Here is a 27,948-nt window from a genome sequence, read left to right as displayed (position 1 = left end):
AAATATGTATGATGCTGTTATTCCTTCTAACAATGTTAGGCCTTACGAATGCATGCTTTTATAGTAATACTTTGTTTATTAAAGAGTAATTTCTTGTTTAAACTCAAAAGCAATGCCACATGGGTAAAACTTCTTTTCTAACTTTGAAATGTCTTTAAAATAACTGATTTAAAATTTGATGGTGATTTTTTAACAGCTGTCCTTATATCTCTAGTAAAGTTCAAAAAAGACAGTTTGTTTATATTGGAAATGATTATGTTTTGCGTGTGTTTGATACGAGAGAGAGAGAGAGAGATACTGGCAATGCATTTTATAAATAAAAAATATTGCAATGTAATTGTAAATAAGTGCACAAAACTCCAAGATTAAGAAATAAAGCTATTTTGAAATAATGGTATAAGTGGTTGGTATTTAGCTGTCAAATATACAAACAAACTTTAGGCAAAATAAGGAAGTTAGTGAGTCATATCAATCGGCCCGTAATCCCTGTTTCTAACAGCGGCCCTTAGAGTTTTAGTCAATGGCCAGGTAAGAGGTCCTTCACACTAAAGATCATATTCAACTGAAAGTTGTTTTCTTGTCTGGTTCAGTTAAAATACGGCTTTATTTAAAAACCTTAAGTATTATAGATAATATTTGTCGTAATTTTCAGTTCAAAAATCTAAAATGTTAAAAAAGGCAACACCGCCTTTACCAAACACACTATCCTAAGGTTACTGTAGGAATGGCATTCGTCGTCTACTTCTGCAAAGCTGAAATATCTTTTATTGTTATACTTTCATGTTAAATACTGAAATCTGATTGGTTAAGACGCAGTTAATAATATTTACTATTACCCTCAGCGTTAGCAACGCACTTGGCAACGGGTAACATTAAAAAATGTTACATGCGCGAAAATTATGCGCGTACGGTTCGCTGTAGAATTCACGTTATTCCTATATAAAAGCAGTAAAATTTTCTTAAAATTTTTAAAAAAGACATTCAGTATAACAAAATAAATAGTGCCTGTTTGGGAGGATAACAGTTGAAATTGACACCCCTCGAAAACCATTGTCAACCTCCGCTTCGCGTCGGTTGACAATGGTTTTCTCGGGGTGTCAATTTCAACTGTTACCCTCCCAAACAGGCACTATTTATATATTAGTTGTTTGCAATATGACTGTCTTTTAACTTATGTGCTGAAATAACGGCAATGTCGCACTGACATCTAACAGACACGGTGGTGACTAGATTACAACCCTTTCAACCCCAGACAAAATGTGCATAGTTAGAAATACCAATATAGTTAAGCTTAATCGTCGAATTGGGTTGTATACAAATAGTTTCCGTATACGAATTGTACTTGTTGTTCCAGTCACGTGTTTATACAAACTTCCGGCAAAAGTATTTGGGAGTGCACAGAGAAGCCTTGAATCTACTGAGCTACACAATCTTTAACACCTAATTGTTTTCTACAAGCAGAAAGAGTGTTTTCAAAAAGGTTTAATGTGGTAGGTGAAATTGACTTCTTCTTTTTTTTAAGAGACCTGAAATATAAGTTCGCATTTGCTCATAGTATCAATGCGGAAGTGACATCTAGCCGAACCAGTTTTGTGTGAACCCACAATATATAACATTTTATGTTTCACAATCCACAGTGTACTTATATATGTATTTATAATTAGTTAAATCGGTTTTGTGTGAACCAACTTTACCTCATGTCATAAATACCATTAGTTATACTTGTTTGTATTCAAAATGTGGAGCTTAAATATACATGCTATTTTGTATTTTTTTTTTGGGGGGGGGGGGGGTGTCACCAAACGTGTTGATTAGTAAAGCAAACTGTTTTTGATATGTGATGGGATAATTTTAGTTTGTTGTTTTCTACACAAATCATTTTGGGTCAATTTTGTGTTTAAGGTTTTTTTTCTTTTTTTTTGACTACATGGCAATAATTCGTTAGGGAATATTACCACAATATCTTGACTATGAATAAAGGGGGGACAGTCCTTTTCCGTTTACAATGTTTAACGTTAAACTGATACTATTTCAAGAAATCAATTCTACACATATTTATTTCATATCATTTGTTGAATACTTAGTCAATGTAAACCTAATTGTTTTGTTTTTGTCATTGAGAGAGATAGAGAGAGGGAGAGAAAGAGAGAGAGATAGCGAGAGAGAAAGAAAGAAAGAAAGAAAGATAGAAAGAAAAAAGAAATGTATTGTGTAGTTAGTTGAGTCTGTAGAGATTTTAAAATATCTTTAAAATAACTGCTTTAAAATGATGTGGTGAAATAACCCATTACCGGTGAGATGTTTAAATCAGTACCCCCCCCCCCCCCCCTCATTTTTAACAGCAGTCCTGATAGCTTTAGTAAAGATAAAGAACGACATTAATTTAAAGATGAACATTTTATTATGATTGTTTGTTTGTGTTTGACACAAAATAATTTAAATTATTAACATGAAGGTAGCGACAATGTAGGAAAAAAAATACATAATCCACTTTAGCGGGTTATGTAATTTTTTTTTCTGCAATGATCGCTACCTTCATAACCCGCATGAATCATCAAAGAAAGCATTTATTTATTATATGAACAATTTTTTTACCAATTAATAATTGATTATGAAAAGTAAGTTAAATTCACTAATTTACTGTTAATGTACATCAGTACATGAGCTAAAAGAAACAGCAATTCGTCTCCTGTGAGAATTGAGTCTGACATCATCCTGAATATTTCATGCAGTCCGTGATTTTTCTAAGGTCGCTGTAGGTTTGACCAATCGATAAACAGTGCATGTCAATTTCAGTCCTGTCAGTTTCTGGTCAATTTAAGCTGCTGTAGATTTCGACCAACCGTGTAGATTTATATCTTGCTGTTTCTATAGAGCTATGAATTAACTATAAGTTTCCGTAAGAAAAAGAGGGAATACTACTTGGTAGGTGTAAATATATTATTCTGTTATGGATCCTGAACAACCAACCTTTACCATAGACAACTCATGTTAGTCCTATTATATGTGTATATATCGTTAGTACAACAATACATCTTATTGTAAGAAATCAATGTAAGCAATGGAGTATTTTTAAATACAGGAAATGATTTGATCTTTTAAAATAATTGGCCTTTACATGCATGTTGTAGAGAGATAACATCGTCATCATTGAATTTTTGGCGGTGCAGAGTGGCGAGAGTCAGTGAGAGAGAGAGAGAGAGAGAGAGAGAGAGAGAGAGAGAGAGAGAGAGAGAGAGAGAGAGAGAGCAATACTGGTAATCTATTTTAAAAATAAAATATGCAATGCTATTGTAGAAAAAGTGCACAAAAGTTCTTGAGTTAAAAAATAAAGCTAATACTAAATACATTGTTTAAGTGGTTTGTATTTAGCTGTCAAATATATCATCAAACTTTTTGCAAAATAAGGAAGAAAGAATAATAAAGGGTGAGTCAGATTATCTATCGGCACGTTATCCCGGTTTCTAACAGCGGCCCTTAGAGTTGTGTTCATTGGCCAGGAAAGAGATCCTTCACACTATAGATCAAATTCAACTTAAAGTTGTTTTCTCGACTGGTTAAGTTAAATGTGTTCTTGATTAAAGTTAAAACCATCGTAGATAAAATTTGTCACAGTTTTCAATTTCAGAATCAATGAAATTAAAAAATGCAACACCGCTCTTACCAAAGAAAAATGTTAACATGTCTATAGGTATTACATGCATCGTCTACTTTTACAATACTAAAATAATTTTTGTGTATGGAGTCTAATTACATTAATTACATTCTGTTCGTGAAGTCTATTTAAGTCGATGTTTCTGTTTCTATCAGCAGACCTAAGATCTCTAGTCATTGGTCAGGATATAGCTTCTACACACTGGATGTACAATCTCACATTAGATCTGTTTCCTTTTTTTTGCACAGCCTGTTTACAAAGATAACTCACACGTTACATTTCACGATTCTCTGATAAAATTATCCATGTTTATAACAATCTGACAGCTTTTCTGACGTGATTTACTTTATTGACAGCAAAATATGTATGATGCTGTTATTCCTTCTAACAATGTTAGGCCTTACGAATGCATGCTTTTATAGTAATACTTTGTTTATTAAAGAGTAATTTCTGGTTTAAACTCAAAAGCAATGCCAAATGGGTAAAACTTTTTTTTCTAACTTTAAAATATCTTTAAAATAACTGATTTAAAATGAGATGGTGATTTTTTAACAGCTGTCCTTATACATGTATCTCTAGTAAAGTTCAAAAAAGACAGTTTGTTTATACTGGAAATGATTATGTTTTGCTTGTGTTTGATACGAGAGAGAGAGAGAGAGAGAGAGAGAGAGAGAGAGAGAGAGAGAGAGATACTGGCAATGCATTTTATAAATAAAAAAATTGCAATGCAATTGTAAAAAATTGCACAAAAACTCCAAGATTAAGAAATAAAGCTATTTTGAAATAATGGTATAAGTGGTTGGTATTTAGCTGTCAAATATACAAACAAACTTTAGGCAAAATAAGGAAGTTAGTGAGTCAGATCAATCGGCCCGTAATCCCTGTTTCTAACAGCGGCCCTTAGAGTTTTAGTCATTGGCCAGGAAAGAGGTCCTTCACACTAAAGATCATATTCAACTGAAAGTTGTTTTCTCGTCGTCTGGTTCAGTTAAAATACGGCTTTATTTAAAAACCTTAAGTATTATAGATAATATTTGTCGTAATTTTCAGTTCAAAAATCAAAAATGTTAAAAAAGGCAACACCGCCTTTACCAAACACACTATACTAAGGTTACTGTAGGAATGGCATTCGTCGTCTACTTCTGCAAAGCTGAAATATCTTTTATTAGTTGTTTGCAATATGACTGTCGTTTAACTTATGTGCTGAAATAACGGCAATGTCGCACTGACATCTAACAGACACGGTGTTGACTACTTTACAACCCTTTCAACCCCAGACAAAATGTGCATAGTTAGAAATACCAATATAGTTTAGCTTAATCGTCGAATTGGGTTGTATACAAATAGTTTCCGTATACGAATTGTACTTGTTGTTCCAGTCACGTGTTTATACAAACTTCCGGCAAAAGTATTTGGGAGTGCACAGAGAAGCCTTGAATCTACTGAGCTACACAATCTTTAACACCTAATTGTTTTCTACAAGCAGAAAGAGTGTTTTCAAAAAGGTTTAATGTGGTAGGTGAAATTGACTTCTTCTTTTTTTTAAGAGACCTGAAATATAAGTTCGCATTTGCTCATAGTATCAATGCGGAAGTGACATCTAGCCGAACCAGTTTTGTGTGAACCCACAATATATAACATTTTATGTTTCACAATCCACAGTGTACTTATATATGTATTTATAATTAGTTAAATCGGTTTTGTGTGAACCAACTTTACCTCATGTCATAAATACCATTAGTTATACTTGTTTGTATTCAAAATGTGGAGCTTAAATATACATGCTATTTTGTATTTTTTTTTGGGGGGGGGGGGTGTCACCAAACGTGTTGATTAGTAAAGCAAACTGTTTTTGATATGTGATGGGATAATTTTAGTTTGTTGTTTTCTACACAAATCATTTTGGGTCAATTTTGTGTTTAAGGTTTTTTTTCTTTTTTTTTGACTACATGGCAATAATTCGTTAGGGAATATTACCACAATATCTTGACTATGAATAAAGGGGGGACAGTCCTTTTCCGTTTACAATGTTTAACGTTAAACTGATACTATTTCAAGAAATCAATTCTACACATATTTATTTCATATCATTTGTTGAATACTTAGTCAATGTAAACCTAATTGTTTTGTTTTTGTCATTGAGAGAGATAGAGAGAGGGAGAGAAAGAGAGAGAGATAGCGAGAGAGAAAGAAAGAAAGAAAGAAAGATAGAAAGAAAAAAGAAATGTATTGTGTAGTTAGTTGAGTCTGTAGAGATTTTAAAATATCTTTAAAATAACTGCTTTAAAATGATGTGGTGAAATAACCCATTACCGGTGAGATGTTTAAATCAGTACCCCCCCCCCCCTCATTTTTAACAGCAGTCCTGATAGCTTTAGTAAAGATAAAGAACGACATTAATTTAAAGATGAACATTTTATTATGATTGTTTGTTTGTGTTTGACACAAAATAATTTAAATTATTAACATGAAGGTAGCGACAATGTAGGAAAAAAAATACATAATCCACTTTAGCGGGTTATGTAATTTTTTTTTCTGCAATGATCGCTACCTTCATAACCCGCATGAATCATCAAAGAAAGCATTTATTTATTATATGAACAATTTTTTTACCAATTAATAATTGATTATGAAAAGTAAGTTAAATTCACTAATTTACTGTTAATGTACATCAGTACATGAGCTAAAAGAAACAGCAATTCGTCTCCTGTGAGAATTGAGTCTGACATCATCCTGAATATTTCATGCAGTCCGTGATTTTTCTAAGGTCGCTGTAGGTTTGACCAATCGATAAACAGTGCATGTCAATTTCAGTCCTGTCAGTTTCTGGTCAATTTAAGCTGCTGTAGATTTCGACCAACCGTGTAGATTTATATCTTGCTGTTTCTATAGAGCTATGAATTAACTATAAGTTTCCGTAAGAAAAAGAGGGAATACTACTTGGTAGGTGTAAATATATTATTCTGTTATGGATCCTGAACAACCAACCTTTACCATAGACAACTCATGTTAGTCCTATTATATGTGTATATATCGTTAGTACAACAATACATCTTATTGTAAGAAATCAATGTAAGCAATGGAGTATTTTTAAATACAGGAAATGATTTGATCTTTTAAAATAATTGGCCTTTACATGCATGTTGTAGAGAGATAACATCGTCATCATTGAATTTTTGGCGGTGCAGAGTGGCGAGAGTCAGTGAGAGAGAGAGAGAGAGAGAGAGAGAGAGAGAGAGAGAGAGAGAGAGAGAGAGAGAGAGAGAGAGAGAGCAATACTGGTAATCTATTTTAAAAATAAAATATGCAATGCTATTGTAGAAAAAGTGCACAAAAGTTCTTGAGTTAAAAAATAAAGCTAATACTAAATACATTGTTTAAGTGGTTTGTATTTAGCTGTCAAATATATCATCAAACTTTTTGCAAAATAAGGAAGAAAGAATAATAAAGGGTGAGTCAGATTATCTATCGGCACGTTATCCCGGTTTCTAACAGCGGCCCTTAGAGTTGTGTTCATTGGCCAGGAAAGAGATCCTTCACACTATAGATCAAATTCAACTTAAAGTTGTTTTCTCGACTGGTTAAGTTAAATGTGTTCTTGATTAAAGTTAAAACCATCGTAGATAAAATTTGTCACAGTTTTCAATTTCAGAATCAATGAAATTAAAAAATGCAACACCGCTCTTACCAAAGAAAAATGTTAACATGTCTATAGGTATTACATGCATCGTCTACTTTTACAATACTAAAATAATTTTTGTGTATGGAGTCTAATTACATTAATTACATTCTGTTCGTGAAGTCTATTTAAGTCGATGTTTCTGTTTCTATCAGCAGACCTAAGATCTCTAGTCATTGGTCAGGATATAGCTTCTACACACTGGATGTACAATCTCACATTAGATCTGTTTCCTTTTTTTTGCACAGCCTGTTTACAAAGATAACTCACACGTTACATTTCACGATTCTCTGATAAAATTATCCATGTTTATAACAATCTGACAGCTTTTCTGACGTGATTTACTTTATTGACAGCAAAATATGTATGATGCTGTTATTCCTTCTAACAATGTTAGGCCTTACGAATGCATGCTTTTATAGTAATACTTTGTTTATTAAAGAGTAATTTCTGGTTTAAACTCAAAAGCAATGCCAAATGGGTAAAACTTTTTTTTCTAACTTTAAAATATCTTTAAAATAACTGATTTAAAATGAGATGGTGATTTTTTAACAGCTGTCCTTATACATGTATCTCTAGTAAAGTTCAAAAAAGACAGTTTGTTTATACTGGAAATGATTATGTTTTGCTTGTGTTTGATACGAGAGAGAGAGAGAGAGAGAGAGAGAGAGAGAGAGAGAGAGAGAGAGAGAGAGATACTGGCAATGCATTTTATAAATAAAAAAATTGCAATGCAATTGTAAAAAATTGCACAAAAACTCCAAGATTAAGAAATAAAGCTATTTTGAAATAATGGTATAAGTGGTTGGTATTTAGCTGTCAAATATACAAACAAACTTTAGGCAAAATAAGGAAGTTAGTGAGTCAGATCAATCGGCCCGTAATCCCTGTTTCTAACAGCGGCCCTTAGAGTTTTAGTCATTGGCCAGGAAAGAGGTCCTTCACACTAAAGATCATATTCAACTGAAAGTTGTTTTCTCGTCGTCTGGTTCAGTTAAAATACGGCTTTATTTAAAAACCTTAAGTATTATAGATAATATTTGTCGTAATTTTCAGTTCAAAAATCAAAAATGTTAAAAAAGGCAACACCGCCTTTACCAAACACACTATACTAAGGTTACTGTAGGAATGGCATTCGTCGTCTACTTCTGCAAAGCTGAAATATCTTTTATTAGTTGTTTGCAATATGACTGTCGTTTAACTTATGTGCTGAAATAACGGCAATGTCGCACTGACATCTAACAGACACGGTGTTGACTACTTTACAACCCTTTCAACCCCAGACAAAATGTGCATAGTTAGAAATACCAATATAGTTTAGCTTAATCGTCGAATTGGGTTGTATACAAATAGTTTCCGTATACGAATTGTACTTGTTGTTCCAGTCACGTGTTTATACAAACTTCCGGCAAAAGTATTTGGGAGTGCACAGAGAATCCTTGAATCTACTGAGCTACACAATCTTTAACACCTAATTGTTTTCTACAAGCAGAAAGAGTGTTTTCAAAAAGGTTTAATGTGGTAGGTGAAATTGACTTCTTCTTTTTTTTAAGAAACCTGAAATATAAGTTCGCATTTGCTCATAGTATCAATGCGGAAGTGACATCTAGTCTAACCAGTTTTGTGTGAACCCACAATATATAACATTTTATTTGTTCACAATCCACAGTATACTTATATATGAATTTATAATTAGTTAAATCGGTTTTGTGTGAACCAACTTTACCTCATGTCATAAATACCATTAGTTATACTTGTTTGTATTCAAAATGTGGAGCTAAAATATACATGCTATTTTGTATTTTTTTTGGGGGGGGGGGGGTGTCATCAAACGTGTTGAATAGTAAAGCAAACTGTTTTTGATATGTGATGGGATAATTTTAGTTTGTTGTTTTCTACACAAATCATTTTGGGTCAATTTTGTGTTTAAGGTTTTTTTTCTTTTTTTTTTTTGACTACATGGCAATAATTCGTTAGGGAATATTACCGCAATATCTTGACTATGAATAAAGGGGGGACAGTCCTTTTCCGTTTACAACGTTTAACGTTAAACTGATACTATTTCAAGAAATCAATTCTACACATATTTATTTCATATCATTTGTTGAATACTTAGTCAATGTAAACCTAATTGTTTTGTTTTTGTCATTGAGAGAGATAGAGAGAGGGAAAGAAAGAGAGAGAGATAGCGAGAGAGAAAAAGAAAGAAAGAAAGAAAGATAGAAAGAAAAAAGAAATGTATTGTGTAGTTAGTTGAGTCCATACAATCCATATAAGCCACAGACCTCTTAACAGTTGATTGTATTTCGCTGTAGAGGTCTGACCTGTGTGGACGTGACTCGCCATTTTACTCGGTGATGATGAAATAAAGTTTTACGCACTCTTTCAAAGCAAAATAACTGCTTTAAAATGATGTGGTGAAATAACCCATTACCGGTTAGATGTTTAAATCAGCCCCCCCCCCCTCATTTTTAACAGCAGACCTGATAGCTTTAGTAAAGATTAAGAACGACATTAATTTAAAGATGAACATTTTATTATGATTGTTTGTTTATGTTTGACACAAAATAATTTAAATTATTAACATGAAGGTAGCGACAATGTAGGAAAAATACATAATCCGCGTTAGCGGGTTATGTAATTTTTTTCTGCAATGATCGCTACCTTCATAACCCGCATGAATCATCAAAGAAAGCATTTATTTATTATATGAACATTGTTTTTTAACAATTAATAATTGATTATGAAAAGTAAGTTAAATTCACTAATTTACTGTTAATGAACATCAGTACATGAGCTAAAAGAAACAGCAATTCGTCTCCTGTGAGAATTGAGTCTGACATCATCCTGAATATTTCATGCAGTCCGTGATTTTTCTAAGGTCGCTGTAGGTTTGACCAATCGATAAACAGTGCATGTCAATTTCAGTCCTGTCAGTTTCTGGTCAATTTAAGCTGCTGTAGATTTCGACCAACCGTATAGATTTATATCTTGCTGTTTCTATAGAGCTATGAATTAACTATAAGTTTCCATAAGAAAAAGAGGGAATACTACTTGGTAGGTGTAAATATAATATTCTGTTATCGATCCTGAACAACCAACCTTTACCATAGACAACTAACGTTAGTCCCATTATATGTGTATATATCGTTAGTACAACAAGACATCTTATTGTAAGAAATCAATGTAAGCAATGAAGTATTTTTAAATACAGGACATGATTTGATCTTTTAAAATAATTGGCCTTTACATGCATGTTGTAGAGATAGAACATCGTCATCATTGAATTTCGCGGTGCAGAGTGGCGAGAGTCATATTATATTGTTCAGAGAGCTATATAAAATATAGGGACGATGTAAGAGAGTCAGTGAGAGAGAGAGAGAGAGAGAGAGAGAGAGAGAGAGAGAGAGAGAGAGAGAGAGAGAGCAATACTGGCAATCTATTTTAAAAATAAAATATGCAATGCTATTGTAGAAAAAGTGCACAAAAGTTCTTGAGTTAAAAAATAAAGCTAATACTAAATACATTGTTTAAGTGGTTTGTATTTAGCTGTCAAATATATCATCAAACTTTTTGCAAAATAAGGAAGAAAGAATAATAAAGGGTGAGTCAGATTATCTATCGGCACGTAATCCCTGTTTCTAACAGCGGCCCTTAGAGTTGTGTTCATTGGCCAGGAAAGAGATCCTTCACACTCTAGATCAAATTCAACTTAAAGTTGTTTTCTCGACTGGTTAAGTTAAATGTGCTCTTGATTAAAATTAAAACCATCGTAGATAAAATTTGTCACAGTTTTCAATTTCAGAATCAATGAAATTAAAAAATGCAACACCACTCTTACCAAAGAAAAAATGTTAACATGTCTATGGGTATTGCATGCATCGTCTACTTTTACAATACTAAAATAATTTTTGTGTATGGAGTCTAATTACATTAATTACATTTTGTTCGTGGAGTCTATTGAAGTCGATGATTCTGTTTATAACAGCAGACTTAAGAGCTTTAGTCGTTGGTCAGGATATAGCTCCTTCACACTGGAGGTACAATCTCACATTAGATCTGTTTCCTTCTTTTGTACAGCCTGTTGTAAAAAATCACTAACGCGTTACATTTCACGAGTCTGTGTAATGTACATGTAAAGTGTTGGTTATTATATCAACATTCGATTTCATTAAAAAACAAAAAAAAAAGAAATGAAAATGTTAACTTTGAATACCATATGTGAATTATCATCAATGCATGGTGGGGGAGGGGGTAGAAGGTAAATAATTGTGGTGTTATAGGAATAGCGGATGGAATACATGTATGTAAAAAAGACCTTGTTATTTGTTGACACAGGCTGTTGATGTTTACATATTCCGGTTTCTTTTTTTATCAATTATAGACAGAAGAGGTCTGGTTTCATCTCTAGATTAAGGTGTCAAGGGAAGTAACCAGCATTGAAAGCTTCCAAGAAATAAAACGTGGACTTCAGATTCAACTAAACGACGCCAGGAATAATTCAGTAAGTCAATCCAACGACAGTTAGTCAATCAAACGACACCAGGAGTAATTCAGTACGTCAATCAAACGACACCAGGAATTATTCAGTAAGTCAATCAAACGACACCAGGAGTAATTCAGTAAGTCAATCAAACGACACCAGGACTTATTATGTAAGTCAATCAAACGACACTAGGGATGATTCAGTAAGTCAATCCATCGACACCAGGAATGATTCAGTAAGTCTATCAAACGACACCAGGGATAATTCAGTAAGTCAATCAAACGACACCAGGAATAATTCAGCAAGTCAACCAAAAGACACCAGGAATAATTCAGTAAGTCAATCCAACAACACCAGGGATAATTCAGTAAGTCAATCAAACGACACCAGAAATGATTCGGTAAGTCAATCAAACGACACCAGGAATGATTCATTAAGTCGATCAAACGACACCAGGGATAATCCAGTAAGTCAATCAAACGACCCCAGGGATAATTCAGTAAGTCAATCCAACGACACCAGGAATAATTCAGTAAGTCAATCAAACGACACCAGGGATAATTCAGTAAGTCAATCAAACGACACCAGGAGTAATTCAGTCAGTCAATCAAACGACACCAGGAATAATTCAGTCAGTCAATCAAACGACACCAGGAATGATTCAGTAAGTCAATCCAACGACACCAGGAATAATTCAGTAAGTCAATCCAACGACACCAGGAATAATTCAGTAAGTCAATCCAACAACACCAGGGATAATTCAGTAAGTCAATCAAACGACACCAGGGATAATTCAGTAAGTCAATCAAACGACACCAGGAATAATTCAGTCAGTCAATCAAACGACACAAGGAATGATTCAGTAAGTCAATCAAACGACACCAGGAATAATTCAGTAAGTCAATCAAACGACACCAGGAATAATTCAGTAAGTCATTCCAACGACACCAGGGATAATTCAGTAAGTCAATCAAACGACACCAGGGATAATTCAGTAAGTCAATCAAACGACACCAGGGATAATTCAGTAAGTCAATCAAACGACACCAGGAATAATTCAGTAAGTCAATCAAACGACACCAGGGATAATTCAGTAAGTCAATCCAACGACACCAGGGATAATTCAGTAAGTCAATCTAACGACACCAGGAATAATTCAGTAAGTCAATCAAACGACACCAGGGTAAAATTCAGTCAGTCAATCAAACGACACCAGGAATGATTCAGTAAGTCAATCTAACGACACCAGGGATAATTCAGTAAGTCAATCTAACGACACCAGGAATAATTCAGTAAGTCAATCAAACGACACCAGGAATGATTCAGTAAGTCAATCAAACGACACCAGGAATAATTCAGTAAGTCAATCCAACGACACCAGGAATAATTCAGTAAGTCAATCAAACGACACCAGGAATAATCCAGTAAGTCAATCAAACGACACCAGGAATGATTCAGTAAGTCAATCAAACGACACCAGGAATAATTCAGTAAGTCTATCCAACGACACCAGGAATAATTCAGTAAGTCAATCCAACGACACCAGGAATAATTCAGTAAGTCAATCCAACGACACCAGGAATAATTCAGTAAGTCAATCAAACGACACCAGGAATAACCCAGTAAGTCAATCAAACGACACCAGGAATGATTCAGTAAGTCAATCCAAACTATGGCTGTGTAGACAGAAGAATGCTAAAAGCTTATGTTTGTTTACACATTTCCCGGGTTTTTTTTTCTTAAAATTTTATCAATATTAGACAATGTCAAATTTTCAACGTCATGTACTTATTTATTGTAAGGTCACGTGAGTCACCCACGTGACCTATTGCAATTAGCTTTAGTCCGAACAATGAACATTTGAAATTCCGGTACGTTTTCTTCTGGCTCAGTAATCCCTTTCCTGCTTTTCCACATCTTAAAAAAAAGCTGGATTATAATTATGTAGACAAGAAAGACCACTGTTAAAATTTGAAAGAACTTCATTTAGTTGATGTGATATTACGCTCTAAAATTTACCAAAAAATTAACTATGCTCTTGAAAAATAAATTTTACCTTCAACATACCTATAATGTATGTGTGATTTAAACATAGAATTTAAAGTTACTGATATTGCCTCAAAAGTGAATTTTTGATGCAAAATTCTCTGGCAGAATAAAACTTCCGGAGAAAAATTGGTAGAATCTGTCATTTCATTCAGTATTTTACTGTGTGCGTATCGACAGTATTGACGTAGGAAAAGATCACATGTTTCGCAATTCAGAATTGCTGCAGATTAATGAGTCTGTTTAAGCATTTTAAATACAATAGCATTGGATTGTTTTACTAATGTGAACTTATGATATGATACTTGGTTTTCAGAATAGGTTTTTAAATATGATTTGCCTATCAAATTTCATTCTATAAGCTTTTTAAAGCGCCAATTCTATACATCGATTTTTGTGAGAGAAAAAATCACTAAAATCACCTTTTCTCTCTTATAAATGGTCAATAAATTTGCTTTTCGTTTAATTTATATCTTCATATAAAGTCTCTATTATACATAAAAATCAGAAATATTTTATCATTCATATAAAAAATCAAAATTCTTCAAAATTTAAGAAAACTAGAGGGAATGCGGGCTAAGCAATATCAATTTTAGTGTAAACATTTATTGGAATTTAGTAGTATAAGCTGATAAACATTCTGATATTTTATCAACATTTCATGGAAGAAAAGAATTTTCAAATCTTAAACAAATGTCTACAGAACTACAAGGAGCTACACTTATTTTTATCATCCTTTACGTTGAAGAAAAAGATAGTGACTTTGACCTGACCTTTATGCGAAAAACAAAAAGATCAAATTTGATTAAACTGATAGAATCATTTTGTAATATGATCCGTTTGACTATGTCAAAATTCCACGAATTTCTTATTTTAAGAAGTAAGTTTGATAACTAGAAATTCCCTCCTTCCATAAAACGAAGCTTTAAAACTGCCGATTATTTGATACTGGTTTTTAATATGAATAAATTATGCACGTATAGCATTAACGGCAGCATATTTGTAAAGACGTCATGGAGTTTTATAGTGGTTTGATTTAAGAAATGAAGATAATATTTTTCTATTGATCGACGTTTCAAAGAAAAAATTGACCGGAGAACTTCATCAATGTCCAAATTGCCAAGTTTTTAAAGATACCTGACGTCATTACGTTGCAAATCTGAGACGTGACGATAGTATAACCATTCTATATTCAACAACCTGGTGTGGAGTGATTAGATGTCTGAATAAATTTATTTTAATACAATTTTATTTTACACGTTATTTAGGTTATTCATGGGTTTAAATTGTTGCGCCCTCTGCGCAGTGTATTGCATTACTGTCGTAAAATGCATACTGTATGCAAAGTACAATGTTCAAATATACAGGTTATCATGTAAAGTTTTGATTAAAAAAAATACATGAATTATAAAAATTATTTTTAGTTAAATGAATTGTCAGAATAATGTTTAGAAGTACAGGTAACTCTCGATAGCTCGAAGTCCCTGGGACCAAGGAAAAACTTCGAGGTTTCAAGAGTTCGAGTTTTCAACAGTTCGGAATTTTCCGGGTTGACCGACGGGTTTTAAAATTATTTTTACCGGATGTTATGATTTATCAATTTATTTAGTGCTAACCTTACGCACGTGCTTATACAACGTTTTCTTTCCAGTAAAATATACAGAACGATGTTAATAAAACCGTAAAACGGTTGGTATTAATGGTTCAGGTATCGGTATGGTCAATCATTAAACAAACAAAGCAAACACAATTTTACCTGTATTTTACCTGTATTTTTTCAAAATGTTGGCTAAGTGGGAAGACACCCCCGTGTCTAACGCCTGGAGCCATTTAAATGACCAGGTAGGTGTTAATTATAGGTATAGTGCTTCGAGATACACAACGACTTCAAGGTATCGAGAGTAAAATACTATAGATTATGAACAACGGGACTGCAGTTTGACTTCGAGGAATCAAGGGTTTCGAGAGATCAAGAGTTCGAGAAATCAAGAGTAAATTTGCTTAGTTATATAGGGAAAAAAATCGGGACCCTATGCTCACTTCGAGCGATCCAGAACTTCGAGCGATCGAAGTTCGAGCCATCGAGAGTTACCTGTATTTTGATAATTTGGCAGCGTCTTTAAAACCGACGTTATCCACGTTGGATCGATCAACGCCTTATCATGACGTCAGTTGAGACTTTGACGTAACAACTGACAAAAATAAACGTCGTGCATTTTTTATTGATGCTTCAATCATTTATTTTTTATACGCTTGATGAGATATCGGCGCTTCTGATTGGTCGAAAAAAAATTTCGATACTTGCATCAATAAAATTTTCGCCGGATCTACTTTTCTCATTTGTTCTTAATTAACACTATACAATTTGATTCTGGTTGTAACGCTCTTTAGATAGTCTAAAAAAATTAGTTGATATCCTTTAATGAAAATTGCCTACGTCTTAGTAGGACTAACGTCAAAAACGTATAAATACTCCTGACGTTACGTTTGAATTTTGTACAATTTTACGTCCTTTTAAAAGTCAAATGACCGTTTTTATCTACAGTTTTAAGCAAAAAATTAAAATATAAGCAATGAATTCACTATATATTTGTTTTATAGGATATAAAATGGTTTAGAACCGTTTACGATTTTTTTGTTAAATTTAATGAGACCCAAGACACGTTTGCTCGGTGCGGTTTGGTGCAAGAGTGGTTTTATAATCATTAGAATCGTCAACCTTTTACTCTAATTATCTACTAATTTCACCAACATCAAAAGTGACATAGTCCTTGTGACATAGTCCTTGTGACATAGTCCTTGTTGCCAGATTACAGGTAGGGTACGGTGTCCGTAACTATGTTTTAGATTTGTTGTTTCCAGAATGAAGTTTAATTAAATGTTTATATAGAACTCCTGACAGGTTTGTGTGTGGGCTATAATACCCAGACAGGTTTGTGTGTGGGCTATAATACCCAGACAGGTTTGTGTGTGGGCTATAATACCCAGCAAGGTTAGCGTTACGACCTGCAGGCCTATCGTTTTGTTTTAGTAGCATCAATGTACTGCATGTATTTACTTGTGCTTAGACCCACGTACAATTCGGAAAACACAAACTTCGCTGAATAACAGTTCAACTGTTTGCTTGGGTTCATATCCGTATGAAGTCCCTTCATATAGACATATAGAACAATGTAATATTTTAAACTAATATCAATTTTAAGTATTTTTTCATTCCAGTCTATAAATGTGTACTCGTTGCACATGACTGCAGGTAGAACGTCCTGCGGGCTTTCACACCTGTAAAAATTAAGCCCCGTCATCACCTGAGATTTCCAATCCGGTAAAAATGTTCGGTAGTTGTTAAGGAGGCTGGGGGGTCCAAAAAAATTGTGTCCAAATTTCACCAAATTTGCAGAAATGTCTCATATACTCTTAATTTACATTTTAATGTGAAAGACCACATCACAATCATCGTTAATTTTATCATTTATTGCATCTGAAACAATTGCACATTATGTAAAAAAAAAATATGAAAAATATATGAAAAATTATTTAAGGCCAAAAATAGATACCAATAACATCACTAAAAATAAACACAATAACAAAAACTTAACATTATTTGTTATAAAGAAAAATTTTAACAATTTTACCAAAAAATATATTTGACACACAAATGCAAATATGTAAAGAAAAAAAAAGTAGCCACAAAATTATTTCCAAATTTTAACAGGATGATAATCATTACATATGTAATAAAGATTGAGCATTATGAAAGATTTTTGATGGTGAAATTAAAAAAAAAAATAAAAAGAAAGAAGATATTGAACAAAATATTTGGAGTTTTACAAGTTACCTCCCTTTGAATAGTAAAAAAGGTGCTGAAAAACAGCTTAATATCCCTTGGTTACCATCAATTGACTCTTTAAATAATGCTTCAGTACCATCATATCCATTTTTTTTCAAAAACAATTTCAGTACGATGTAAGAGTTAAAGAACATCAAAGTGAAAATCTTTTTTGTGTAGAGATAAAAACGCTTTAATATGGCAGCCACCCCCCAGCCTCGTTAAGGACACATATAGATCACAAGGGACAAAGGGGTGGGGGGGGGGTGCTGCCATCTTTGATAGACTCAAAGTTATGTCTGGAACTAAGTACATGAAATAATTAAATAGCACGTACCTGTGGAAGAATGATTCAAATAATTATTATTCGCCTGTTGAGGACGCCGGTGAAGAAACAAAAACAATTATTTGGGAAATTTATATTTTATTTCATATGTTCATCGGATATACCCTAGTTATGAATTTAAAAAAAAAATACCAGTTATGGATTAAAAAGAAATACCGGGTAAAACATTGAACACTAGCTATTATTTAGAATCGACAAACGTCACAAAGCAATAATTATCAAATGCCGGTAATGGAGTTATCGGACTTTAGTCGTGCACATTTATTGTTTGACTTTTAATGTATCCCCCCCCCCCTCCCCCCGGAATTAGGACTTTCGGGATTTTTGAAAGTCGCCTTTTTTATTTAGCTTGTCAAGATTTTTAGATGCTAAATCAATTTTTTGTATGTAAAATTAAGTCAAATCTTTACTGCACTAAAGAGGTAAAAAAACAAAAACTTCCTCCCTTCGATCACCCCCCCCCCCCCCCGGTGTTACGTACCTGAAACTTGGGGCTACAAATCTGCAGGTACTATCTAGAAGAATGTCGCATAGCGGACCGTAACATATTTTTTTATAAACAAAACCCTATCAATATGAGATCGTAGTATATATACACTGTAGCATACCCTCCTTCAGCATCCGCTGGTTATTTCATTATACGTAAACATGTTGAGGTTGGGGTTGAGGTTACCAACACCGTAACACTGAACTACGGGTATATGAATATTGGCAGAGAGAGAGAGAGAGAGAGAGAGAGAGAGAGAGAGAGAGAGAGAGAGAGAGAGAGAGAGAGAGAGAGAGAGAGAGAGAGAGAGACAGAGACAGAGACAGAGAGACAGAGAGAGAGAGAGAGAGAGAGAGAGAGAGATAGGCGCGTTACTAACTAAAAAGGTTAATAGTTTGAGTTATCTCCCTTTTTACACGGAGTCATGACATCGCAGTCTACATGTAGATGAATAGCTTCCAACTACATGTAGTATATACAGTGACACACCAAGAGATGTCGGACACGGTCTTCTTTGACCAAGGCACGTAGGATCGTTTTTGAGAGTCAGGGAGGAGGACAGACCTACAAACAATTCTAGACATGCAAAACACTGTAACATCGTAATCACGGTATTACTGGTATTCTCATTGAATTACTGTACCTCCTATTATTTTTTACATAGGGGCTTACTTCTATAAAGAATAACTAGGGGGATGAGATTTCCATTGAAATTGTTATCCTTTGTGTTTTGCTAATGTAGATCTAAGAAAAGTTTCCGCTTAAAAAAATGGGGAAGGGGATGGGGGTAGCCCCCCCCCCCCACACCATTTGATGCTACGGGTCTTTAAGCTTTGTTGGTTGAAGAGTAGGTCGTGTCATGGTAGGCGTTGGCACGATAAAGACCGCCCTTACAATGCTCAAAGACAGGGATCTCGGGTGACCAGTATATAGATCTATAAATGATGGCGCGATTCCAGTGCATGCTTATATAAATGAATTACAACACATATATAATGATATGATAATACAATGATACATGTTATATAAATAAATATATCTAAAGTGAATGTCGTGTCATGGTCGGCGCTGGCACGATACCGAACCTCCACAGCTCAAAGAGTGACCACTATCTAGGTCGACAGCTGATTAAGGTACATCATACTCCGCTTACAAATACCAATAGGATCTGGGCTTTATTTTACGTATAATGCAGGTAGCCTTTTTCAATGAAATGTGTACAAATCAAGAAATATGGCGTTACATTCTCAGTTACAGCTAGCACCCTATTTTGATTTTACTTTAAAAAAATCCTCATATTTTAAAACACTCAAAGCACGGAATCAGCATCTTGAAGTTTCCTCCCCTTCCCCTTAGTCAACCTCCAACCTACAAGATTCATCGCATAGTCTATCTAAATCATGGCATGCGGGGATCTAAACCCCCCCCCCCCCCCCCGGAAAAATGAAAATTTAATAAATTATCGCAAAAATGTCTCGGACCTCCCCCCCCCCCCACGCAAACACAGTTATCTTTTGGACCCCCCCCCCCCCCCTGCCTCCCTGGAAACAAGGTTTCAGGATCGGCGCATACATAGTAATTCTCGCAAATGGTTTATTGTTTCTTTAATATCTCTAAATATAATGTTTACGTTTATTATTTGATTTGATTGAAGTGCATATGCCGACTATTCATGACATTTTGCTAAGTGACTTCAGTTCAGCAAGTGCGATGTTTGTGCTGCTGAAATAAACACGATTTCCGGTGAATTGATGAAACTTCTTAAACATTGTAAACAAGTCACAGAGTACATCTGCTTCTGGGAAGGAAGATAAAATATGAGAGGTCTTAAAAATATCAAAACAAATTCTGAATAATGTTACTTGGAAATATGTAGACATATAGGATTGCTTTAGAAGTCATCTGTGGCATGAGTTCCATCTCTTTATACATGACATTTTGTGTTACAGAAGTAAATCTACCATCACACCCACTGTACAGAAATTCCTGGACTGGATCTACCTCAACCACTCCGTAAATTCCTGGATCCACCACATCTTCTTCTTCCACTAGGTTTGAAATATTCATATTATTCATGATGTCGTATTCAACCACAGCCCCCCACCTCTTCCTCGCAAACACATAAAACAAGTTTTCTTTGAGCATATACCGGTAAATAACTGAAATATAAATGAGATTAAATGATTAAGAAAACTAAGTTGATGATAAATACATTTAAAAGTAAATATTCCAATAGCTTTTTATTTTTGAATGATTCATTTTCTGAGGTCAATCCGTGGGACCAAAACGACTTGGGGTCGAAACTATAGGATGCCGAAACGACAAGCATCACTGTGACGTAAATCGAACAGACGATAGATCAGAGGCAGCAAAATGAAGGATATTTTTACCCATTTATATCGATAATGGTTCCCCGTGTAAGAAATGAAAGTACAGGTTTGTTCAGATGCTGTTTATATTGTACAGTGTGGTCTACCAGTGGAATTATTTATGCCAGCGAACACGGAACGGAAAGTCTCGAATTTTCTCCAAACCAACTTTGTACAAATGACTACAGGTAAGTTTTTATTTGTTTTACATAGATACAGTGGATGAGAGGAAGAAAGAGACAAACTTGGTCATAAGGCTACATAATTCCTGCTACCTTTGGACCAGTGTTCTTGTATTAAATCATGTTACCTTTGGGTAAGTGTTATGGTATTAAATCATTCTTGAAGTAAATAATGTGTACATACATTTTTTTTTTGTTAATGGTTCCTAAAAATTTAAAAACTTAGGGGAGTTGTTTTATGTCAACAAACAACATGTACCGGTACATGTAGATCTCAGTGATTTCAGAGTGACCAATCATCAGACAGAACCACTCTGTCCTGGACCAACTGGTGACCTTGGGTGACCCCCAGACCCCTTCATATAAAATTGGCCCCACTGATGTTTTAAAGATGAATACAAATTATACAAATATTTTTATTGGCACAAACACAATTACAATAATTGGCAAAGACCCAGTGGATATATAGGAATGTCATTGTATATTTACAATAACTGCATGTACAGTATATATATATTTTACTGATTTATATATGTAACGGAGACACTTTTTGCCTCTGCTGGGGTTTGAACCCAGGTCCTCTGGCAGTCCAGCACTCTACCGATCAAGCTAAAGGGTTAACCCACTAGCCAGAGCTAGTAGGAATGCCATATACCTGACTCTACCACATATATATCAGTTTAACATTTCCTTAGACTAAATTGACATCTGTGTTCAAAGAATGTCTTTAATGAATTTAACAGTAATTTTTAAAATAGTGTGTATTTCACTATTTAAACATACATGTAAAATGTATCTTTCTCCAAGTTATTGGCAATATTTATCAGTCCCCTACCGGTTTTCACGTCAGTCCGTCCGTCTTCCCACTTCAGTTTTCCACACTTTTTTTCTTTATGCGTTTGAGGAACAATACAGATCAGGTTTACACTTTTGTAGCGTCTGGTTGACATATTTTTGAGAAAATTAATTGTTTATGTTCCAATTTTTTAATGTTCGGGTTAGATATTCTGCATAACAGTGCATTGTTTTCACAATTTCCACAAACCGGTAGGGGACGTGTATTCCTTATGCAATACTCTCAGAATGCTTGTTTTAATTATATTATAAAAATTACTAAAATAGTTTTTCCTTAGATGAGAATAGGCTTAATATACAATGAAAAAGGAAATGAGTTTCATCTTCAATTAAATATAAATAAATGAAAAAAAGGATTCTTAAGTTCCTTTGAAAATTTTGTCAAATTCACTGGCCAATGTGATTTTAGATTTCATTAGTCTAAAATATTAGTGCAATTCAATCTTTAAGTTGACAGGCTAAATGTTTATGAAAATTCATGAATCAATGTTGGTTTTCATTACTTATGTCAGTTTGAAAAAAGAAAAGAAAATAATACCTAAATTTCCATTAAAGCGTAGAGTAATATGTGAATTATTGTAAACTGATGGGCTGTATTGCCCAAGGTTGAATTTCTGAATAGATAAATTAATATTTCCATTAAAGCATTAAACCTCTATGGCATGTTATATTAATGTTGAACCTGAGGACAACTTAAATATAAATGTTTATGTAAATACATTCATCAATGTTGACCTTTATTACTTACATGTACATGTATCTAAGCTGGAAGTTAATATGATATTGTCACTGTCACTCACTGAATTATTTATTTAGGATATAACAGTTTGTAATATTTTGTGGTCTCTTTACAGGTTCCTGGTGTAATGGGATGCAGTAAACTAATTGACCAAAGAAAGAATATATGTGGTATAGTATTCATGTATTGTTACTATTATTATGTAGCTAAACTCTGTATTTTTAGGTCACCTGAGTCATTCAGGAGACCCATTGCTATCACAAGTTCGTTGTCGTGTGTCATTCATAGACATTATAGTATTCATCTTTTAAATGGGTATGAGGGCAGTAGTCATTGTGTTAGTCCATGGGTAAGAACTGTTGCCCGAGAGCATAGGTCGAGGACATCAATTTCTTACCAAGGAACTGACACTATAACTATTGCCCTCATTCCGATCATTTTGAATGATGACTGATTTGTTAAACAAGGAAAAACATCCTTGTGGTAATGTCATGGCTGGGATATTGTCTAATTATCTGCCCCTGGGGACTTTCAAATAACCAGGGTAGGGGGGATAGCCAATTATATGTCATAAGCCAGTAATTAATATCAATGTATAGTATATATATATATATATATATATATCGTTTTGAAAGTTCCCATTATACATATACATGTATTTGATAATTAGGTGTGAATTGTGTTTTGATAAAGTTATAGTCTGTTCTCTACCTGGGGTAAAGAAAAACTGCATTTACATGTATTTTGATATGTTTTACAGTGCTACTGTTGTGGCGAGCACAGGAAGAATTGCACATACCTTGCATCATTGTCAAGATAGTGATATTTAGGTATCAACGGACGTCAACGAATTCGATGAGAGAGAGAGAGAGAGAGAGAGAGAGAGAGAGAGAGAGAGAGAGAGAGAGAGAGAGGGGGGTCTCTGTTTGTAGGTGTGTAATTTCCCACTTTCAAATTTATTGGTTTGACTATTTGCAGTATCTGCATCAATTTTTTTTAACTGTTCATTTTTTCCCTTTATTATCCCCTCGCGCAACTTGTTGCGAAGGGGATATAGCATCGCTACCGTGCGTGTGTGTGTTCGTATGTGTGAATGTATGTATGTGTGTGTGTGTGTGTGTGCACTCCATTTCAATTTTCCAGTAAATTGATAAAAAAAACCTTCCAATAGAATTTCCTCAACCTTTGCACAATTATGCATCATTGTAATAAGATTAAAACAAATGCAATGTCATATTAATTGGTCAAATTTTTATGCAAAAACTTAGATAAAATTACACCATTGTAAAAGAGGGGGGGGGGGGGGGCATTCATTATGACAAAATTCGTTCAAAACTAAAAAATAGTTATCATAGATTGCACAATTCTGTAAAATAACAAATAAAAAATGCATGTGCCTTTCCAAACCATTAATACTATTACAAATTATTTTTTTTATTAAATCAATGTCATAATCAATTTTGTATACGAGTTATCAATCGAAATTTCTGAGTAAGAGTTATCAATCTTCCGCTTCACTTCTTTGAAACCAAAGTGAAAAGCAGTTAAAATCAACAGCTTGATATTTTTTGGATTTAGATCTAGTACAGGTAAAGAAAATGTAGTTTTTGCAGTAATGGAGGGTTAGTAGAATGTAGTCTTCTGAATGTCCTAATTTTTTAAAAAAATTTTACTGCTTTTACATAGGAATAACGTGAATTCTACAGCGAACCGTACGCGCATAATTTTCGCGCATGTAACATTATTTAATGTTACCCGTTGCTAACGCTGAGGGTAATAGAAAATATTATTAACTGCGTCTTAACCAATCAGATTTCAGTATTTAACATGAAAGTATAACAAAACTATATATTGCTAAATAATGCATCCCTACACACAATAACTCGTGTCGAGATCGAGAGAGAGAGAGAGAGAGAGAGAGAGTCTTTGTTTGTAGGGGTTTGACAATATGCAGTATCTGCATCAATTTTTTTTGAACTGTTCATTTTTTCCCTTTATTCTTTTTTATTTAGTTCAAAATGTCTTACATGCATGCACAGTTAGCTTAAACTGATTGGATCGATATGACAGTAAAATATGGCTCTTGCTAGTATATATTTATAGAAGCTCTATATAATAAAAACAAATCATATTTCAGTGAGGCTGGTATCGCAGTCTATACTGATAAAATTTGTTCACGCATTATGTAAAGATGTTTGATCCACCTCTAAGAGTACATGTTTAATGGAGAAAGTCAGAGATAGTGAGACAAAGAGAGTCAGAGTACATGATGGTCAGGAAAGAGAATTGGAGAAAGAAAGAGAAAAAGAAAGTACATATTTTGGAGAGAGAGAGAGAAAAAAAAGTACATGTTAAACAGTGAATGTTAGAGAGAGAGAGAGAGAGAAGGTCAGAGATAGAGAGACACAGAGAGCAAGAGTACATATTGCTCAGGAAAGGGAATTAAAGAAAGAAAGAGTGAAAAAGAAAAAAAACATTTTGGAGAGAGAGAGAGAGTACATGAATATTTGCAGTTTTTGAATTGGAATTTGGTATACATGTTTATCATGATAATATCTAGGTCAAGTTCAATATTGGGTACGATCGGGCATTTTTCAACAGAGTTATGACCCTTGAACAAAGAACAATTCCAGTTATTAGCTCACCTGAGCTAAAAGCTCAAGAGAGTTTTTCTGATCACTTTTTGTCCGGCGTTTGTCTGTCTGTTTGTCCATCTGTCTGTCTGTAAACTTTTTACATTTATATGTTCTCCGGAACCACTTGGCAATTTCAACCAAACTTAGCACAAAACATAATTGGGTAAAGGGGATTCAAGTTTGTTAAAATAAAGGGGCACACCCTATTTTAAGGGGAAATAATTAAGATTTATAGAAAATTTGAAGATATTTTTTAAAAATTTACTTCTCAAAAACCAATAGGCCAGAAAAGCTGAAACTTGTGTGGAAGCATCCTCAGGTAGTGTAAATTCAAGTTTGTTCAGATCATAGTCTCCGGGGTAAGGTGGGGCCAGGATGGGGAGGTTAATGTTTTACATATAAATACATAGAGTTAATTTTTGAAAATCTTCTACTAAAAAACAATTAGGCCAGAAAAGCTGAAACTTGCATGGAAGTATCCTCAAATAGTGCAGATTCAATGGTCCCTGGGGGTAAGGTGGGGCCACAATAGAGGGGGGGGGTCAACTTTTTACTTAGAAATATAAAGAGAACTTTAATTTTAAATCTTCTATTCAGAACACGACTGGCCGGAAAAGCTGTAACTTGTTTGAAGTATCATCAGGTAGGGTAGATTCAAGTTTGGTCAAATTATGATCCCTTGGGGTAGGGTAGGGGCACAATGGGGACCGGTTAAATCTTTACAAAGGAATATATTGTGAAAAATCTTTTTCTATAAAGAAATATTTTTTTAGAAAAGGTGCAACATTAGTAAAAGCAACCTTAGATTGTGCACATTCAAATTTGTCAAAATCATATTTTTCAGGAGTAGGATGGAGCCACATGGGGTGAGGGGGGTCCAATTTTACAAAGGAAAACATTTTAAATTCACCAAAACTCAAATGTTATAATATATGGTTTTACTTATATGCAAGCATTTTGACATAATTTTGATTTTTTATAATTGTTTAGACTTTGGCTTCTGGACAATTCTTGGGCTTCACAAGTTTGATGTACATGTAGGTTTATATCCAATTTGAATTAGATTTTCTTGAGAACTGTAATGCTCAATATGTAAAATGACTATACTGTCATTACTGTGACAAAAAGGGATAAATGATGAACAGAATATCCAGGGAAAAATGATTTTTTTTAAAATACAGGTTCTGTTAGACTACATTGTTCATAATTTTTTTTGTATATTACTCTGTAAAGCTGATTTTATGTCGATTGTTGCTCAGGTGAGCATTGTGGCCCATAGGCCTCTTGTTTTGTAGTGTCTGCTCATTTTCTTCGCACAGGATGAACATATTGAAATGAAATCTGGTATACCGGTTTATTTTGATAATATCTAGGTCAAATTCGATATTAAGTACGATTGAACAGTTTTCAACAGAGTTATGGCCCTTGGACTTAGAAAAATTCCCGTTATTTGCAGTTTCCGCTCATTTTCTTCACAGAGGATGATTTATATACATTGAAATGAAATTTAGTATACAGGTTTATCATGATAATATCTAGTTCAAGTTTGATATTGGGTACGATCAAGCCATTTTGGACAGAGTTATGGCCCTTGGACATAGAAAAATTCCCTTTTTTTGTAGTTTCTGTTCATTTTCTTTGTGGATGTTTCCAAGGGAGGGGGGGGGGGCATTAATTAAATTTAGTATACATGTTTATCATGATAATATCTAGGTGATGTTCGATATTGGGTACAAAAGAGCAATTTTTGACAGAGCAAGGCTCTTGGACATAGAACAATTCCAGTACTAGTTATTTGGAGTTCCCGCTCATTTTTTTCACAGGGTAAACCGTTGCCATAGTAATCAAGGCTTAAACAATAGCAAAACCTACCTTCTTTGAAGCCATATTAGAGGGTTTTGCCCACTAATGTAAACTATCAAAGACATAAAACAGCCTTTGTCCTATTTTCAATTATTTAATTATATCAGAAAATTGATGGAGAAACCAATACTTTTAAAATGTTACCATTGAAACTGTAACAACATTTCGAAATCAGTTTTTTATGATTTTTCAATATGCTGAAATGGGAAACTGTTCAATTTTTACATCCATATCAATGTCCATGCTATATATACTTTCTTATGAAAATTGACATCCGTTGCTATGGCAATAAGGCAAAAAAAAAAGGATTGACCGGATATCGGAGACTTGACTTTATTAACTCATCTTCACAGTATTAGCTTGTCTTTAACATAGCATTTTAGATATGTGTATTGATTTTGCTCTGCATCAATCTCGTAAACTTATTAAAAAAGACAATAGGTTTTGAAACTTGAACATATACATGTATTAAGAAAATAACAGTATAATAGTTTGAGGTCTCTTTGCAGGTTCCTTGTGTATCAATAAAGAGTGGACTGATGGAGCAAAGAAAGAGTTCATGTGGTATAGTATTCATGTAATATCACTATGTTTGTGTAGCTATATAGTATTCCTGTAAAATCACTATGTTTAGTATTCCTGTAAAATCACTATGTTTGTGTAGCTATACTTTGTAATTTTAGGTCACCTGAGTCATTCAGGAGACCCATTGCTATCACAAGTTCGTTGTCGTGTGTCATTCATAGACATTATAGTATTCATCTTTTAAATGGGTATGA

The 27,948-nt window shown here is 33.9% G+C and overlaps 1 protein-coding gene and 1 long non-coding RNA gene across 2 annotated transcripts in view; both read left to right on the top strand.

The window, feature by feature from the left end:
• Positions 1–27,948, top strand: part of LOC128171011 (uncharacterized) — a 511,120-nt gene that overhangs the window by 121,566 nt on the left and 361,606 nt on the right. The gene's annotated exons all lie outside the window — the stretch shown is intronic.
• LOC128171037 (uncharacterized) lies at positions 1,359–22,777 on the top strand. Its single transcript, XR_008241985.1, has 6 exons — positions 1,359–1,490; positions 5,035–5,170; positions 8,720–8,855; positions 11,719–11,838; positions 20,475–20,961; positions 21,108–22,777. It is a non-coding gene; the product is annotated as an uncharacterized LOC128171037 (long non-coding RNA).

The sequence above is a fragment of the Crassostrea angulata genome, chromosome 2 (assembly GCF_025612915.1).
Source record: "Crassostrea angulata isolate pt1a10 chromosome 2, ASM2561291v2, whole genome shotgun sequence".
Taxonomy (NCBI): Eukaryota; Metazoa; Mollusca; class Bivalvia; order Ostreida; family Ostreidae; genus Magallana; species Magallana angulata.
The sequence above is the reverse complement of the archived record's forward strand: the minus strand, read 5'-3'. Positions and strand labels throughout refer to the sequence as shown.